Source organism: Orcinus orca, chromosome 3 (genome assembly GCF_937001465.1).
Source record: "Orcinus orca chromosome 3, mOrcOrc1.1, whole genome shotgun sequence".
NCBI classification, from domain to species: Eukaryota; Metazoa; Chordata; class Mammalia; order Artiodactyla; family Delphinidae; genus Orcinus; species Orcinus orca.
Window position 1 is genome coordinate 118,502,966 of NC_064561.1, and position 19,902 is coordinate 118,522,867.

A 19,902-nucleotide genomic window follows, 5' to 3' on the forward strand; every position below is an offset into this window, starting at 1 on the left:
CCTTTTAATGTTTAAAAACAAAAAGGCACTTAGCATTAAGTAAAAATGGCATGATGCATCTTTACTGAAATATATTGATATATTTATCAATATATTTATTGATAAATAAATATATTGATAATAAATATATTATCAATATATAATATTGACAATAAATATAGCAAGTCTCTAATTATTTGGTCATTTACCACATTTATACTAATACTAGTGCATATTGCTTGCTTATTTGCTTTAATGGATGTGTTTTGGATCTTAACTCCAGATTCTCTGAGCTATGGAATAGATGACTAACCAGATAGCAACTGCCTCTAATATAAAAGAAGCTGCATTGGGAATCTCTTTTTCCTCTAAGCTGCTTCCTCTCTTTCAGCACCCAAGACCTCATTGACCTGGATTTCTTGCTGTTGCTCAATTTCACCTGGCTGTTTGCTGCTGTTGTGGTTAGGCACATACACTTCATGGTTTTTCTATTGACCATCTACCAACCTTTAGATTCAGCTCCTTTGTTGCCTTTTCGATAAAGTGATTCCTGAAATTCCTGCTTTTTATCTCCAAAGCCATAAGTGACTACACTGTCCTTTTTTCCCACTCTGCCAACTATGTATTTCAATCATAGCAGCTAATATACTTAACATAAAAGGGTCTTTGTTTACCTTTCTCCTATATCACTTGAGAGTTAGTATTACACCTGATTTAAGTCTATTTCCATAGCACCTTGAATTAAAAAAAAAAAAACTGTGTTGGATAGATGCAGATAATTGACAGAAGAAAAGAGACTGCTGAACAAAATAGATCGGAGAGAGATATTGGTTGTTTTCACATGGTAATCATACTGCACTGAGTGGTACTGAGAATGTCCAAACAACTTAGCTCATCTCTGTGTTCAGCTGTTATATACTTACATGTGAATTGTGCCCTCTAAGCATGATCCCATTGGTGCCATATGTGCTACATCTCTCCACAATATAAGGAATTCCTCACGCATCTGGGCAGCAGAGGAATGAAGCTTTCTGTAATTCCAGCGGCCCATACTTTCCTCCGTAACCACTGCATACCACTTTTATATGCAACGTTAGATGAGCGTGGGTAATATTTGTAAGGTTTTTGCCAGGAAGTCTGCTAATTAAACCTGGAGTGCCAAACACCAAAATTTTCATCTTTTCCTATCCTGGTTATGTTCTGTTCCAGAAATGTTAAAGAAAAAACGTCTATTTTAACTTCTTGCAAAATGTTTATAAGTTTATTATTATAATCACACCACCAGAGTTTGAAACTTTAGACATTACCGTTGTTAAAATAATCATATTATTTTAATGCCTCTCTTAGTCTCTCTCTAAGATTAATTTACCATAGAGAAACATTTAAAGTACTAGTATTTCCCAAGCTTATGCTATGTCATTTTTGCCCTTACAGAAATGTCAAAAAAACCCCAACAAAATGTATTAGTATTATTCATAAAATATAGAATATGAAGAGTTACAGGGAGTTGTTTTAATACAATTTTTAGCATCTATTAAACTGTTAGTAGATAATTCAGTAAAACACTCATATATAAAAGACTTTTTCATTATATGTACTTGCTATACATTTTGGCCATGAGGAAAACATTTCCAACTTATCTTCTGTATTTACAAAGGTTGAGATTTTTTTTTTTTTGCGGTACGCGGGCCTCTCACTGTTGTGGCCTCTCCCGTTGCGGAGCACAGGCTCCGGACGCGCAGGCTCAGTGGCCACGGCTCATGGGCCCAGCCGCTCTGCGGCATGTGGGATCTTCGCAGACCGGGGCACGAACCCGTGTCCTCTGCATCGGCAGGCGGACCCTCAACCACTGCGCTACCAGGGAAGCCCAAAGGTTGAGATTTTAAATTTCTTGTGGTTCGTTTAGTTCCCAATGTCTCATGAATATTACCAGAGTGATTTTTTTTTTTTTTTTTTAGTTTATGATACTGGTAGATTGAAATGGAGATCATCTGAATTGATTGAAAATAACTCTCTGTCATGGAAAAAACAAAACATTCAAAGTTTAATATCTCTGGGTTTTCCAATCTACCTTGATCACCTTCATGGCAAACTTACTCTGGTTCCCTCTTCAAATCTCGCAACCATCTGGGCAGCCTCTGGGCTATATATCCCAATTTATGGCACTTAGGACTAAAGGAGACAGAACCCTAAGTTCCTATCATCCTTCAGAGTTTCTAGTAACTTTTCTCCGATGTTACCAAACGCTCTCGTGAACGTCAGTCTGCCGTGCCTGTGGATCCAGCTTCAATCCAAGGTGTTAACTGTGCTTATGAGACCTGCCCATGGGAGATTTTGCTTATGAGTCCGCATCAGCTACTGCCTCCAGTGCAACAGTTCGTTCTGAAAGGGCTGCAGCAGCACCTCCTGCAAGGGCAGAGGAGGTCTGCTGGCAGCCTGTCCTGAGTCCTTAGAGGGGGTAGAAAGGCCGAGAAGCAAGGGGAAAAGTGAGAGTCTGAGCTAAAGGTTTGATTGTCTCTTTATGTTTATCGTCTGGGAACTAGTGGGATTACTATTTGGACTGAGCTGAAGGAAACCCTTATTTCCACTGTAGACACTGAACAAATTTATTCTGCCCCAAGGCCTCACTGAAAACCTCCTTGTGTTGAAAATGTGACCAAGTACCAAGCCACTTGGCCTGATTCTGAAAGCTTTAGTTTTTTGAGACAGTAATTAATTGGAAACCATTTCAATTTGGGGGATTTGGTTGTTGTTTAAAACTAACTGAATATGGTTAGATTTAAGTGCAGAAAAAGTTACTCTAGTCACTTATACTTTGGATCCAGCTGAGTCTCATTATCCATACTATTATGTATTAGCTTGAAAATAATCTAACAGCTAGCACTATATGCTGTTTCAACTACTTCGTGTATATTGAATCCGTAATTCCATGTAATTGGTATTGTTCTTATACCATTAGTCAGATAGGGACATCTAGGCACGGAACGATAAATTGTCCAAATTGACTAATCTAGTAAATTGCATGGTTGGGATTTAAACGCAGACAGCTTGTGTGAGAGGCCAGCGCTAAGCCATTCCTAACCTCTGTACTATCCTTACTTTGAAAGCTCTTGGAAGTGCCCTTTTATTTATTTATTTATTTATTTTTGGAGGTACAGGGTGGGCACTGGTAGTGGGTATGGGGGGAGTCTTGGATTTTCTTAAAGCTTTATAAAGTAGCTATTGTATTTTATAAAATTTATATCTGCCCATAAGCAAGCAGTGCACCTCTAGGCTGGGGCAGTAGTTCTCAAGTGTCAACTCCATAAAAATTACCTGGAGGGCTTTTTAAATATGGCCCCCATCCTTAGAGTTCCTGAATTCATAGGTCAGAGTTGGAACCCAGGGGACTACATAATAAGCAGACACCTCAGGTGGATTGTGATAGTGGAGATCCTTAGGAAAAAATGTAGTAATCACTACCCTGATGGAGCTCACAGTCTAGCAAGAGAGATATACTTCTCCTTGAATGTGCCCCTTTCACTATTAGAAGCAACTTAATTGAATAAAGATGTTGGAGAATAGTATATTGTTCTTCCAAATAAGACATCAGTGTGGGATATTTTAAAGTAATGGATGGCATCAAGACATCACAATTCTAAGACCTAACGACTTAAGCTGCTTTGGTGATGTTTTATTATTAACCTGCCTGTATGAGTTGTCTGCCTTAAGTGGAATCCCCATTCCTCCATGAACTGGAAATAGTAATGCTTAATCGTTTTCAAAGGATTTTTGCCTATGACGTGAGGCCTTCAATAATTAAGTCACAATTAAATAGTAAAAGGGTCGTAAAATAGCCACATCTCTGGAAGACCAGGCTTTAAATGTTTTATTTTTAAAACCTCAGCTGGGTCTTAGGAGTCTTTAAGGAAGAAATACTTATTCTCTACGCAACCAGAGTATAATGAAAACATCAAAAAGCCATTTACATTTTAATTATTAAAGGTGAATTTAGTATGTTCACCATTTTTGAGGATGACATTGAAGAGCTTATTCCAGATGGAAGGAAGAGTCACAGAGGAGATGGAGGGAACTCAAGGTACCACAGGGACTGGTTTACTATACTGAAAATTTGGGTACATGTGGGGGTGGGCGGGGGTGGGTGGGAGGGCGCGGAATAAGAGGATAAGGGTCTGCAAAGGTAAGGAGACATCAGAAGGTGAAATACATCAATACTGGATGAAGGTGGCACTTGATGGTTATTGAAGAGTTTTCAGCAGGTTATTAATACTGTCAGAACTAGAGTTTAGGAAGGTGGCATGTCAGTGGTGTGGTGCGTATTATGTGTATACAACACAAAGCCTAGTGCTAACGAGGCTTTTAGTACAATTTTATTGAATAAATGCTGTGTTTAATGCAGAGGCGAGTCTAGGAGCAGGCACAGCAGTTGAGAGGCTTTTATGGCTAACTGCCCAGAGGAGGACCTGAATGAGACTGGCAGCTGTTGAAATAAAAATAAAAGATCAAACTGTAAGAGGGTTTGAGGGTGCATCACTGACAACTGATTCAACTGTGTGTTATGGGAGGGGAGGGAGGAAAAGAGTAAGAAAAATTAAATTCCAGGGTTTTGAGCCTGAGCATGATTTTGGTACCATTAACAGAAATGTAGAAATCAGGAAAAGGAGTTGGTCTGCTTGGAAAATGATGCATATATTTTGGGCCTTGGTGATTTACCTAGAGAAAATAATATCCAGTATAAAGTTGGAAAAGTGAGTTTGCTCTGTATAGAGAGTAGAAGTGGATCAAGTGGACACCACTGCCAAGTGACACGCTTCCTTATTACCACTGGCCACTTTGAGCCACAAGGCCACGCCTGTCCACATAGAGTTGAAATAGATTTTTGAGGGGACAGATGAGAACTTTAAAACAGAGTATCCTCCCACAGAGGTGAAAGTCTCTCTCTCTTCTATTTCCATTTTCATCAAAACAGTGTATAAGACCATAGCTTACCTGGGAGCACCATTGCACAGGACCCTTTGGAAGAAAAGAGCTGAACTTTGAGCTTGGGAATAAGTGTATTCATTCTACACGTTAACACCTTTTTCAGGACATTTCATTCCTGTGCTATATGTTGGTTACATTTTCTCCATGTATTTGTTTTTAATGTTGTTATTGCTGTGGCTGCTGCTGTTTTCCCCAAAATTGATATATTTCATTAGAATAGTAGCTGTTTCAACTTAACATTGGTGTACTTAGCGTAGATTGTTTTATTTTGTTGTTATTTTGGTTCTTTAAAAAATAACAAAGATCTCCTCTTTTTTTGCCCACAAATGGGCTGTCAGATTTTTGCTTGTATTATGTGTTTAATGCTACTTTAAGTTTGAAGTATTCTTCTCTGAGTTTATAATAATAGGCTATATTTTCATTTTTCAGATTAAAAAGAAAGCTATGTTAAACTCAGGTCTCCTTAGTTACTGTCATTAGCACTGCTATTAGAGTGAGTGCTGAGTTTCAAAAGCAGATGTAAATTTTTCTTAGTTTTCCTAGCAGGAGCCCAACCTGAGCCAGTATTTTTACATAATGGTAGCTTTCAAGAAGTTCTTTCAAGTGATTATCTTGTAAAACAAAACAACAAATAGGACATTTTGATATTGCCAATGGATCTTAGCTTTTCTTTTCTTAGGAGCATTAACCCAGATTTGGAAAGATGTATGTAAATGTTGAAAGAAGAGTACACTACAAATTTTTTAGAATGTTTTCCTTAGTTTCCAATCTGCTGTAGATGAATCAGTATTTATTTAGCAGCTCCTATTTGCAGAGAACTATTTGGGCAATAGACACGTTTTCTGAGCCTGTGTGGAGCTTATTTAAGTAAAGAAAACATTTCAGATGATCTTATGCAAAAAATTTTTACTTCATTGTGTGGACATTTGAGAGGGAAAAAAAAAGCTGTTTGATTTAATTCAACGAATAATTGAACTCAACGATGTGCTCTGGGAAGTGGGGAGAATTTATTGAGTTCCAGCCACATGGGACTTCTTGAAGGGTATTCCCTTCTACTTCCCAGGCTTGGCAAAAACATCTTCCAAAGTGACCTCCAACTCCCTTTTAATTAATAAATTCAATCATTCATTCATTCAGTATTTTCACTGAGCATTTCCCATGTGCCAATTTCTCTTCTAGAGGCAAGTTTATCAAGGAAGCCTTCCCTGACTCAGCTCTTCACCCTAGACTAGATACAGTTCTCATAATATATGTTCTTATAATTTCTTATTCTTTTTTGCTCATTGCTTATAATTAAAGACTATATAGGAGATTGTTAAGTAAGCTGCATGAGGGTAGGGGGACTGTCTGTTGGCTCACTTTGTATTCTCACCAATCCCAGTGACTAAACCTTTAATAAATAAGAAAAAATATGCTATCATAATTGGTATCCCCAAGACCTAGAACAATTTTTATTTGCTCAGTATTTATTAAGTGAATTAATAAATAGTGTGAAGATAAGCCACATTACCTATAAATCTAACACAAGTAAAACACATTTGCATAAGCGGTTATATTCTATGGTAAAGCAATATGGTGTTCAAGATCAGTGGTTCTGGATTCAACTGGCCACTGTCACTTTGGATAAAATTACTTAACCACTCTAAGATACAACTTCTTTATATATAAAGTGGTAACAAAAATAGAGTGGCTTTTTAAGATTGTTGTGAATATTTTATAATGGATGTTGTCACATATTACCATACAGCAAGTGATTAAGAAATGTACATTCTCACTCATTTAACAAATATATGTTGAGAGTTGTAGCCAAGACTTTTAACTGTCTCCCAACATCCTTTTCACCTATTTCCATAGCAAGAGGATTACTAGCTAATAAGCATGTTTCACCTCAGAATATAGTCTTATTCTGTATAAGATTATATATCTTATTCAGTGTACTATTCTGTATATTCTATATAAAAATATAGTCTTTTAGGCTATATTTCCCAACCTCCCTTTCCACTAGGTGTAGCCTTGTGATTCACAAATGGCCCAAGGCATATAAGCAAAAGCAGCACAGTGTGGTTTCTGTGAATCTTCCTTGAGAGGTTACACCCACATGCCCTCTTCTCCCCTCTTATCCCTTTCTTCATCCTGCTGCCAGAAACTCAGATGCCACCATCTTGGACCATGAGATCAGGGTTACATACAGTGGCAACAAGATAGAAGGCACCCGGGGCCCTGCTATTTCAGCCCCTTCTGCCTAGTCACATGTTTACACAAGGGAGAAGCCAAATTCTTTCTTATTTAAGCCACTGTTAATTTGGGCTTTTGTCACTCACATCTGAACTGAATCTTACCTAATATGATTCTGAAAATAGCATATTCAATATTAGATCCAAGGCCAAATGTATTAGTGTCATAATAATAATTTTTAAGTGTTACATGTAAGTGCAAAGGAAGCTATTTAAAAGGAGACTTAAAGAGCAGATAAGCTTTCAGACTGCTCCAATAGATGAAAGGGGCCTTCCAGATAGACAGACATAAAAACAGAAGAATTACCTTTTTGTCCAGCCTCACCAGGCCCTCATTAGCTTAGTGAGGTCTCCACCTCTTGGGCTACCTCTCTTGCTCTCCTCTGGGTCTGAGATGACCGTTCAATCCTGGCATGTGACTTTGGGGAGGCAGCTTGACCTTTCTAGACCTAGTTTTCTGTTTCCAGTCACTATTAATTGATATTTTCTCTTTATGTCCACAACAACCCATTTGTCCCGTTATCATTTGTAATATTCTGCTTCGAATTACAGTTAATTGTGTGTTTTTCCTCTTTAGATTACATGTCCAAAGATCTTTTCTGTCTCCATTTCCCACTGTCTCTATCATCATGTTTGTAAATTATAGACATGTGGGACAAATTAAATCCATTAAATAATCAGAAGTGCAGCTGAAAATATAAGTTGCAATGACATGGTAGGAATTAGTGCATGCCAGAGTGAAAGATGTGCATGTTTTAATTTGGTGGTGGGTAGGCAAACCACTGAAGGTTTGAAAACGAAGAAGTGATCTAAGACTGGAGAAAATCTACAGGTCAAGCTACCAAAAAAAAAAAAAGTCAAGTGTAATGTACTTTGCCTTATTTTGAATGTCCTAATAACATGATTATAGTATTTTGTCATCAGAAATTTTATGTCACTTTTTAAATCATATGAATCTTAGAATAATGGGTCGTAAAATGAACTGTAAAGCTAGAGTTATGGATGTAATTTTTATAGGCATAAATCTGGTCAGTGGTTAGTATGTGTAGTCCTTGACCATTAAAAAATAACTCGTTTTCTAAATTCCAGTCACACTCTAATGAAATTACAAAAATTAAAAAATGATATTTTTCCGTTTAAAAATAATTAATTCAAGGTTTCAAAAATGTTAGATCAAATTGTTTTATAGTATTTAGTTAGGGGAAGTGGAACAAAAGTTTACAAACAATACAGTCATTACATTTTTTAAAGATTGTCTAATTGCCAACATCTGTTCAGCAAAATTATTATTTTAAAATAATGAGGTGTATTCTATTTTCTTCCTCCTAAATTTGAAATATTTTAATGTTTTGCTATGCAGACTTTTTTGGTAGTGGTGAAACTGTGTTTCTTTGAAAACATGTAAAAATATTATCTTTCTACCTTATCAAGGAGTCCATGTTGGACAAGAGTGCTGTGTGGGGAGTAGAGTTTTTTCTGTGCTTACCTTTGCCCTTTGTGTATTCGTCTCCTTACTTCTAAGGGAGCATAGATGACCAAAATTCCCCCATCATCTTCCCATCTTGGCCCATATGGGAGACCAGAATCATACAATTTATTTCTTAGGGTTAATATAAAGAGCAAAGAAATAATGTACTATGTATAAAAGCACTTTGAAAAGTAAAAGTTAAAGAAATGGAGTCTAATATGCCTGATCAGTGTGAATTAAAGAATCATTTTCTTATTTTTGTTGTTTTCCTACATTTGTAAAGGAGAAATTCAACTTTCCTCTTTCCTGGAAAGAATGGTACTGATAGCAAACAGTCAAAGAATCCCTAAAGATGCTACGCACCTAAGGGTCAACATCACCTCTAATACTCAGAAGACCCTGTGAGTTAGATAGCATCTCATTACCATTGTACAGATGAAGAAATTCTGGTTCAGGAAGGTTAAGAACCTTGCCCAAGGCCATGTTAGGAAGCACAGTGGCACAACCAGTTTTCCAGCATGGGTTTTCGGAAGACAAACATTTTAAGTACAGTGATCTTCTCCCACCCTAAAGAAACAGAATTTCTGTTGTTCCTTCTAATACCTCTTGGTGAAGGCAAGCAATTTTGGGTCTTAGTGGTTCTTACCACTGATCATCACCTAGAAAGGAGGGGTCTGTATGCACATCTTAAAGACATGCAGTACAGGACTTCCGACTGCAGGCTTTTGCTTCTCTTTGTTTCTCATCTTTCCAGTGTTCCCATAGCACCATCATTCTCCCAACACCTAATAAGAAGTCCCAAACTCAACAAGTCCAGTCCCAGATGTTGGTTTGTTGTGAAAACCTCTGACTTCAAATTTCAGAATTTACTTGCTCATAAAGGGATTCAAAATGTGCAAACAGCTTAGAGCATTTTACCTTCCATATTTTATTTAAAGATAATTATACATTTAAGTGGAGTACCCATACTTTCCATAGAAATACAATGCAAATTACAAATTAATCCTTACCATAGAAGTGTATAAGCAGGTAGAAGGATTAAAAGATATTACTTGCCTCTTCCAGGGAGACTTCATTATAGACTGCAAAGAACCTTTTGTATCAGGCAGCACTTTAAGAGACTATGGAATATTGCCAGTGTGCGTCCAATTTTGGAGTCATACTAAAAACTTACTTTCAGCATGTCTGAAATTAGATAATCTGGTTAACTCAGGTAATAGCATTCCTAGCAGCTACCTTTAGGTCTAGGGTAACAATTTAATAATAAGGAAAAACGACCAAGCACTATTTGGTTTGTCTTTTTAAACAGAGTTTTTGAATCATGAAGTTAAGTTCTCAAAAAAAGCCATGAAATGTTGTCTGTTTGGTTATTCAGAATATTTGCTGATATATTCCAATGTGACAATGAAATTTAATTTCTAAAACTATGTAATTTTATTTTTGAAACCCAGATGGAAGAGTGTACTTATTTAGATTAAAATAAACCAGAAGTACACAAAGACTATAGAATACTAAGTTATTGCCTGGTAATGGCTGCTGCATCTGTGTCTCAGAGGTTTCCACTCCTTCTGTTTAGCCCTCTGATTTCTCTTTTTGGTTAATTCATTCATATTGCTCAATGCTAGAAAATAATATCCTAGAAAATTTGCCACTTTGTTTGCTAGAGCATATGTTTGCTTAGACTTTTTTCCTACGGTACATAAAAATGAAGAGTATCATAGTATTCTGCTTCCCAGAAGTACCTTTTAAGTTTTTATTATGTGATTTTTGTTTCTGTCTTGATGTTTAAGTGATCCCATGTCAGCATTTTAAATTTCAGGGCACTTACTGACACTACCAATAATATCTTCATGAAGGGAAAGGTATAGAGTGTCCTCATAGCAAAACTTGGAAACTGTTCTGTTGGCATTGTTGTTTGTGTGCTAAAAACAAGCTGAAATAAGAAAAATTAGAGAACACAGGGGATAATGCGTTCTTCTCTACCTGCCAACCCTTCATCGTCCTGGTTAGGGATATGAACATCAGGGAATTCTCAGGTTTGGCTAAGACTATACTTAAAGTAATTGAAGATCCAGTTGTTATTTTACTTTTCCTATTCCCTCAGTACTGTCCTCAGTCACATTCACTTTGAAGGCCACTCAGCGAGGTGGTTGAAGTGGAGGAGAGCATTCATGTGGACCTTAAGGTGAAATTCCTCCCCCTCGTTCCTGAGCCAGCTATTAGAAGTAATGCACCTGGGGCTTCCCTGGTGGCGCAGTGGTGGAGAATCCTCCTGCCAATGCAGGGGACACAGGTTCGGGCCCTGGTCCAGGAAGATCCCACATGCCGCGGAGCAACTAAGCCCGTGCGCCACAACTACTGAGCCTGCGCTCTGGAGTCCGTGAGCCACAACTACTGAGCTCACACGCCTAGAGCCCGTGCTCCACAACAGGAGAAGCCACCGCAATGAGAAGCCCACGCACCGCAACAAAGAGTAGCCCCCACTCACCACAGCTAGAGAAAGCCCGTGCACAACAACGAAGACCCAACACAGCCAAAAATAAAATAATGAAGTTTAAAAAAAAAAAAAAAGTAATGCACCTCTCCTAACATCTGCCTTGAAGGTTTTTTTTAATTAAACTTTTAAAAATTTTTCAACGTGCTAATTTATCCCCCCTCTCTCACTCCTCCCCCCTCTCTCTTTTCTTGGTGGAGCAGGTGATTGCCCTCTTCACATCTGCCTAAGAGCTATTGCTGTTGACATTGGCCACCTATAGGAACTTAAGCAAGTCCAGTCTCTGGCCCACAGCCTCCCTCTTTCCTCTCCCCTTTATGGCGCACCCACTGCTCCTGTGCTTGTGCATCAAGAATTTTTTTTTTCCTTTTTGGTATCACCTCAGGCTTCTTTAAAAATATATAGATTAGCAAAGTGACCTTATTTTTATTATATCTAATGTATCTTTATTGAGGTTAATGTTCCTACTCATGTAATGTCATCATTTTCTCTTTTAATTCCTCTTGTTTCTTCCCCATCTTCTATCTTTTCTTTGAGGTTTCTGTTTTTCTTCCTTCCATCTTTCCCTCCTTCCTTCCTTCCATCTTTTTACTGAATCTATTCAAATCGCCAGGTTTTTTACAGACAATGACTCCTTTAATTCTTGCCCTAGCCATATAAAGTAACCAGGAAAAAGACAAGAAAAATCTAAATTTCAGAGCACAAGAATTAAAATCCATACCTCAGACCATGAAACTTTATTTATGAGGGTTCTGGACTACCACTACCTTAATATATACTATTACATGAAACTTAATATACAGATTGAAGTCTTTAAACAAAATAGCCACAGTTCAGTTCATTCCTGAATATAAATACTGGAGGATATGAAGAAACTCTAGCCACAGCAAGTACCAAGAAGGGGGAGAAGAGTACAAATATACTGAAAGCTCTTCAGAAATAGGGGGAAATTCAGAGGAAGCTGTTATGCCAGGACTCGTGGAACAACTAACAGGTTACACCCATGATGGTGTGTGAATTCCTTCTGTTGCATACTATTTAGTGAATGAGGTGTTTCACTTTGATTGGAAATTTTCCCAGGTGCAAAGAGTCATAAAGAGATTATAGTTTTTATGCTTACTTGCTTGTGTTCTTGTCCCATCTTTTTTTCAAAGAAGGCAGTTGGGTTAATTGAACACATGTCAAAGGCTGACCAGCATTCAGAACAGTGGAGGGCGATTTAGGAGCCCTCTTATCTGGAGCTTCAGAACTAAGTATTGATTAGTTAATAAAAACTGATTAAAAGAAAAAAGCATTTAAATTCTTTTTCATGTTTCTTAGATGAATCACACCCATGAAGCGTTATTGATTTCAGTTTTTATTTTATTTGTTGCTTAAACATACTGGCAAAGTTATTCAAGCATAGAACCCTAGGTATTAATTACTTCCCCAATAATATCAATTGTTTTCAGTAATTTGCCTTTTCGAGGTTTTTCAAAGCTATCTCATGTTTTCATAGGCTAAAAAAACCCTCTCCTTTCCCAGTCACATTTAGCAATTATGTTTAATCAAATTACATAATTAAAATAACAAGCACAACTTGAAGAAAAACAGGTTGAGGATCCAACACAACTGACTCACGGTTAGTGTGTGTTTCAGCTGGCAACAAGGAGAATAGGCCTGGCAGAGACCAGCCAAAGTGCCAGGATGTGCAGAGCAGTGCATGTGTTTAACAGTGGGGATGAAGTGTTAGTGAATCAGGTCATTGGTGATACGGAGGTTGTTTAAGGGAAATTCTGTTATAACTAGGCCAGTCATATCAAAACCATGAACTTACGCACTGTTGGTCTGAGTTACTCCTTTCATCCTGACACACCCCAGAGGTCTTCCTCCTTAGACACGTTCATGATGCTTCCCACCACCCAGGTCTCCACAGAAGATGTTAAAGATGCAATCGATAAAAATACTTTATGTTAATAAGATCATGTGAATTACAGGGGAGTCTAATTCCCTGTAATTTTTAACTAGAAACTTTTGGTAACAGTGTTCCTGTTTCTTTTTAACCCCTTAAGTGACATCTGAACAATCCAAATATTTAGAACTGCCTCAGAGGCTCAAGTTATTTCTCATATCACTCAGAAGAGATGGTTGCCTGTTCTTTTTGCCTGAAGCTTATTTGTATTGCCAGCTCCCAACTGACAGCCCTCCTGGAGGGATTGTCCTTACTGTGACCTGTGAAAGCATACTTAAATGAGGTGGACTATGAAAAATATTGTGGAGAAAAAAAAAAATCTCATTTACAAATTTAAAAGTTTAAATTCCATCAGTATAAAATGGTTATCTGGAATTTTCAAATATACATATACATGTATACATATGTGTGTGTGTATATATATACATTTTTTTTTCCATACTTCCAGACCTGGAGCTAATTGAATGTATGTCTTTTTGCATCTCCACTCCACCAGAGGTAGAATGTTAGTACATAAAATAAAATCTCTATTAAGATGAAAGTGTCATGAATAATAATGATTTACAATTTCAAGGGTGCTCTAATTCTCTCTAATTACACATGTCCTTTATGATAACCACACAAAAAATAATGTTTCTAATTCAACATAAGGACAGTTCTGATACTCGAGTGAAATACTTATAAAAGATGGTTGTAGTTTGGCCATTGTTTCCTTAAGAAATGTGCTTTTCTTTTAGTTTAAGCATGATTGTGTTCATAGCTAATACACAGTTACAGCAAATTCCTCAAGTTATGTTTTAACAATTCTAATGATGGACATATATCAACATCATCCTGTCTCATAGGTTCTTTCATTACTTAATCTTGATAGTTTTAATATTTATATGATAATCCATAACCCTCATCATTAGGAAAAGAAAAATTAGTAATTTAAAAATCTCTCTTCGGGGCTTCCCTGGTGGCGCAGTGGTTGAGAGTCCGCCTCCCGATGCAGGGGACACGGGTTCGTGCCCCGGTCCGGGAAGATCCCACATGCCACGGAGCAGCTGGGCCCGTGAGCCATGGCCGCTGAGCCTGCCCGTCCGGAGCCTGTGCTCCGCAACGGGAGAGGCCACAACAGTGAGAGGCCCGCGTACCGCAAAAAAAAAAAAAATCTCTCTTCACCAGCACTTAGGGGTCAATTTACATAAATTTTGTGCAAATTATTAAAACACTGGTATGCATAATGATTGTTATAGGGTATCATTATTTAAGTACTATTTATTTACATAGTACTTTAATGTAATATGCTGTCTAATCTTCAAATCTGCATTTTTTCCATAGCAACTCACAGACTACTGATTGTGTGCCCCAATAATCATGAAGTAAACAACCACTAAGTGTTTGATTTTAATATGATTTTCCTAATAATAAGTTATGAATCAGGCATTTATTTCTCCTATTGATTGATCTTATTAAATTAATTAAACAAGGAGACCATTAGTCTGATTTGCCTTTTTTATTGAAGTATAGTTGGTTTACAATATTACATTAGTTTCAGGTATACAGAATAGTGATTCAGTATTTTTACAGTTTATACTCCATTAAAAGTTATTACAAAATAATGGCTATAATTCCCTGTGTTATACAATAGATCCTTGTAGCTTATCTATTTTACACATAATAGTTTGTATCTCTTATTCCCATACCTCTAACATGTCCCCCCTTCCTTCTCTCTCCCCACCGGTAACCACTAGTTTGTTTTCTATATCTGTGAGTCTGTTTCTCTTTTGCTATATATGTTTATTTGTTTTATTTTTTAGATTCCACATATAAGTTAAAACATACAGTATTTGTCTTTCTCTGTCTGACTTAGTTCATCAAGCATAACATTCTTTACGTCTGTCCATGTTACTGCAAATGGCGGAATTTCATTCTTTTTATGGCTGAGTAATATTCATATATGTATATATCACATCTTCTTTATTTGTTGATGGACACTGGGTTACTTTCATATCTTGGCTATTATAAAAAGTGCTGCTATAAACATTGGGGCGCATGGATCTTTTCAAACTAGTGTTTCCATTTTTTCCAGATATGCACCCAAGAGTAGAATTGCTGGCTCTATATTTAGTTTTTTGAGGAACCTCCATACTGTTTTCCATGGTGGCTGCACCAATTTACATTCCCATCAAAAGGGTTCTCTTTTATCCAAATCCTTGGCAGCATTTGTTATCTGTAGACATTTTGATGATAGCCATTCTGACAGGTATGAGATGATATCTCATTGTTGTTTTGATTTGCATTTCTCTAATAATTAGTGATGTTGAGCATCTTTCCATGTGCCTGTTAGCCATTTGCATATCTTCTATGTATTCAGGTTTTCTGCCCATTTTTTGATTGGGTTGTTTGGTGTTTTTGATATTGAGTTGTATGCGCTGTTTATATGTTTTAGACTGAGTTGACTTTAATGCCTTAGCAGCCTACGTAGGCAAGCACAGACCTAAGCCTGTAAATTCCTCAAGGTTAAGAACTGGAAACCTAAGGACAACCAGTCACAAACAGCCAACTAGGCTTTCCCAAATGATGCAACTCCTTAAGCTATAGCTAATCAGATAATTTCTTTGCTTTGCTCCCCCCTCTTCTCTGTAAGTCTCCCCCAAGCTCCTGTTTGTGGAACACTCTTAACCACTTCTTGTTTGGTGCTACCCCATTCCAATCACTTTTTGATCAAATAAACTCTTAAAATTTTTAATATGCTTCAGTTTATCTTTTACCAATCTTCAATTGGCAAACGTTTCCTTTTCTTCAAAAAGGAATTCTTCCTCTTCCACTTCCCAACTATTACAACATTTAAAAAACTGAAAGCTTTTTTTTCAGTTTAATAAAATAAGAAAGTAGTTCCTTTTGGCAAGCTGTATTTCTTTACATTTTATGTTCCTATTGTTTTTATGTAGTGATACCAGCTACCAGTCAGACCCACACTGGAATGCATTACTTAGATGGATCACAACTTCCAGGTTGAGGTAGAGAAAAACAATTAGCTATTCATAAAGCTACTTTTAAAGCTAATTGCTTATTTAATACTAGCTTTTGCCTAAAGTACAACTATAAATACTTTTAAGTATGTTTTACAATAAGTATGCTTGAAATGCTTATGGCACTATATTTTATACTGGGGAATGAGTCTCAGAAAATACTTTTGTATGTAATGGTATTCTTACATCAGATGGCCATACTTGAGTCCTTTTCCTTGAGAACAGAGGAGGAAATGAGAGGAACCAATGATCCCTTCCCCCACTTTGAATATCTTTTGCCAGCACTGATTTGAGAATGAACCTCCTTATTTCCTGGCACTGTTACTCATTCCCCACCTTCTGTCTCATTCCTCTTCTCTTATAGAAACTCAGCCTAGAAGAGTTGATGTGTAATCTTTCATTTCACCTTTCCTAGGTTGATTTAGACACATGAATTATGGGAAAGTGCATGATGTTATGTTGTATATGTGTTTGTTTTTCAATTTACATAAGTGGTGTTGTGTATATTTCATTCTGTTTTTTCCCACATTCTTATGTTTTTAGATGGCTATGTATGAATCCAGTTCATCACTTCTGACTCTCAGAAAGTATGCTTTTGTGTATGTGTGCAAAAGCACACACAGACACATGCATGTGCACACATATATTTTATATTTTAAATCTCTATTCCTCTAGGGATAGTCACTTAAGCTGCTCTTCTTTGCTAACATAAAAAATTCTACAATAAATATGTGTGTGCATTTCTCATTGAGCACCTATGCAGAAATTTGTGGGGTGGGGGGAGGAATACCCAGGAATAGGTTAATTTTAATAACAACTCCTGCCCTCAGCAGAGGAATACTTCAGCAATACTTGATATTATCTCATCATTCTGGCTATATGTTGTTCACTATAAATTGCTCTTTTTATTTAATTTGCATTTATTTAATTAATAGTGAAAATTTAACTCTCGGCATTTCCTTTTCTCTGAATTGCCCTTTAATATGCTTTGCTCCGTTTTCTGTTGTTTTTTACATCTCTTTGGAGTGTGTGTGTGTTTGTAATAACCCCTTGTATATTTCACATCAGTAGTTCTCAACTGAACTTGAAGTACCCATATGTCTTGTGGAGGCAGGGACCCCCATAGTCCCATCCAGGAAGTCCACAGGTCAACACTATTTCCATAATAATTATAAGATTTTCTTTGCCGTCTTCACTGTGTTGACATTTGTACTGTTGCCACAGAACAATGGTGAGTAAAATTGCTGGAGCCTTAGCACAAATCAAGACAGTAGCATCAAACTGTACTAGTAGTCTTTGTATTCACCCCCATTATGCAGACGCTGGAGGCCAAAAAACAAAAGAAAACTCCAGCTCACTTAAGAATGTCCTTGATGAAACAGTAACGATCATTAATTTTATTAAATGCCGATGTTGGCCATGTCTTTAATATTCTGCGTGATGACATGGGAATCACACATAAAGCACTTCTGCGGAGTACTGAACTATGAGGATGATCTCGAGGAAAAGCACTTGGGAGATTGCGTGATTCGCAGGCTGAACTACCCCCTCCTTATCTGAACATTATGTTTACTTCAGAGAACAACTGACAAACCATGACTATTCATACCTGGATATTTGGCAGATATTTTCTTGAAAATGAACAAAGTAGTCCTGCCACATGAAGGAAAACAACTGACAGTATTTGTTGCTAGATATAACTTGAAATTTCAAGGGAAAATTAGAATTTTGGAAAAAATGTAGCTGCCAGTGTGAGCTTGAGAGCTTCCAGTGTTTTAAGATTTTTTAATGAAATTGGTGGTGATATTAATGAATGTGACTTTTTGATATTATATGTATAATGTGTAATCTTTTAGAGAGTCCACATAGTTCCGTGAGTCTATATTTTCCAAATGACCAATGTGTGATTTTACAAAACCGTGCATGGGTAAAAGACCCATTCAAAGTGCAAGATAAACCAATGGATTTTAACATAACGAATATGAGAAGTTCACTGGTAGATTTCAGATTCCACACTCCAATAATGCTAGATACAGGAGAACTCAAAAGCCTAAAGCCTAGTAATTGCTAATAATCCCTGAACCAGTATTCTATGAGTCACTTTTTGGTTGTTATTTTTTATTTGATGAAAACAGTACTGATATTTAATTACAAATACCTACTAAAAGTAGATTCCCACCCAAGTTGGGTGCTATTTACTCTCTGGAATTCCAGCTCCTTGAGATATATATTCAGAGCTTGTAAATATTAGAGCAAACGGGAATCTTTTAAAACATCATTTCTGATATGACTTAGAGAGAAACATGTACTCAGATTTTCATTTTTTGATTGTTACATAATTTAAGCTTCAGAAAATTAGTCTACAGCTCATCAGCTAAAATTCTAGCAGAGATAATTTGGCCATCTACAAGATAAAAGATAATGAAAAAGGAATGTTCAGCAGTATCAAGTGTGGAATTTGGCTTCCAAAATGGGAGGAAACATGATTTATAGTGTCCACTGTTTATGTTATATATATTAGAAAGATTTAGACTATGAAGCGTCTCCATTTGAAAAAAGAATGCTATACCTACGATAGTGGAAGAATATGGCTCTTTCATAGCAATGTGCTCATTTACCTAACATAGAGATAAAGTCTCTTTCGGAGGTTACCTTTACCAAATCTCACAGTTAAAATTACAAAATCACCCTTAGAGAACTAGTTGAGATAAAAGAGTAATAAGTAAAATTTACCTTCATGTGGAGTATTCTTTTATTTGTACCTCCAAACAAGAATGAGACATCAAATGTATTCATGTCAGTAATTTTGATGTTTAAGTATTAAAATGAGAAAAGCAAAATCAGATATATGAGTCAACTCACTTCGCACGGTTGAAGAAAAAAGGAACCGCCATGTTAGCAACCTTTCAGAAGCTTGAAAGGGCACTGGCTACATGCAGGATTCAGGATTGCCCTTAACACAGTAACACATTTAAAATCTATAAATCCAGGGAAATAAAACATTGTAGGTCTTTTAATGAGTCACAGTGTTTGTCTGGGGTGGGAACTCTTTAATGATTGCTTTCATAGTTCCAATTTTTGACTTTTTAAATGTATGACCTGTTTTTAATCATATAAAAACGAAAATTCTAGAGGCGCTGGTTTCTTCATGCACATCCTCTGCCATTTCAAATGTTAACTCTTATAGTCCCGTCAGAGAGTGGAAAGTCCTTATCACTTACATGAATCTGAAGATTTTCTGGTTTTCTCAGGAAATGGTCTCTGAATTATTAACAATATTATAGTATAACAGATTTAAATTATTCTGATTTGTAATTGGTGGAGAGGAGAGCTTTATAGCGATTTGTCAAGAACATTGAAACAGTACCTTTCTACTGAGCTTAAGATTTTATAGACATCATAAAGGCATTTTAAAGTGAATAGAACAATTTTTAATGTTTGCCCATATATGGAGAAAGTATTTTTCTTACATGGTAGCATTTAATGAATGATTATGTTGTGTCAAAAGGAGATTTCTATGTAAATATGAGAAAAATGTTGAAAAATTTATTAGGTGACAGTTATGCTGCAGCAAACTATTGTAGGGTAATTTGGAATGGAGAGAAAATATCAGTTAGAACATTTCCATATAATAAAATGAGAAGTATTTGGTGAAAAACCCTCCATGACCAGTGTGTACTTACACAACCCATAGCAGAGACTACAGTATAAAGACTGAGAAACTGAAGATACTTTTGTACTTGTTTTTTGCCATCATTGTTGTCTTTATCTTTTCT

General features: G+C 36.6%; 1 protein-coding gene across 3 annotated transcripts in view; it reads left to right on the forward strand.

The window, feature by feature from the left end:
* The window catches only part of EDIL3 (EGF like repeats and discoidin domains 3), a 429,504-nt gene that overhangs the window by 279,448 nt on the left and 130,154 nt on the right, over window positions 1-19,902 (forward strand). The window lies entirely within an intron of this gene.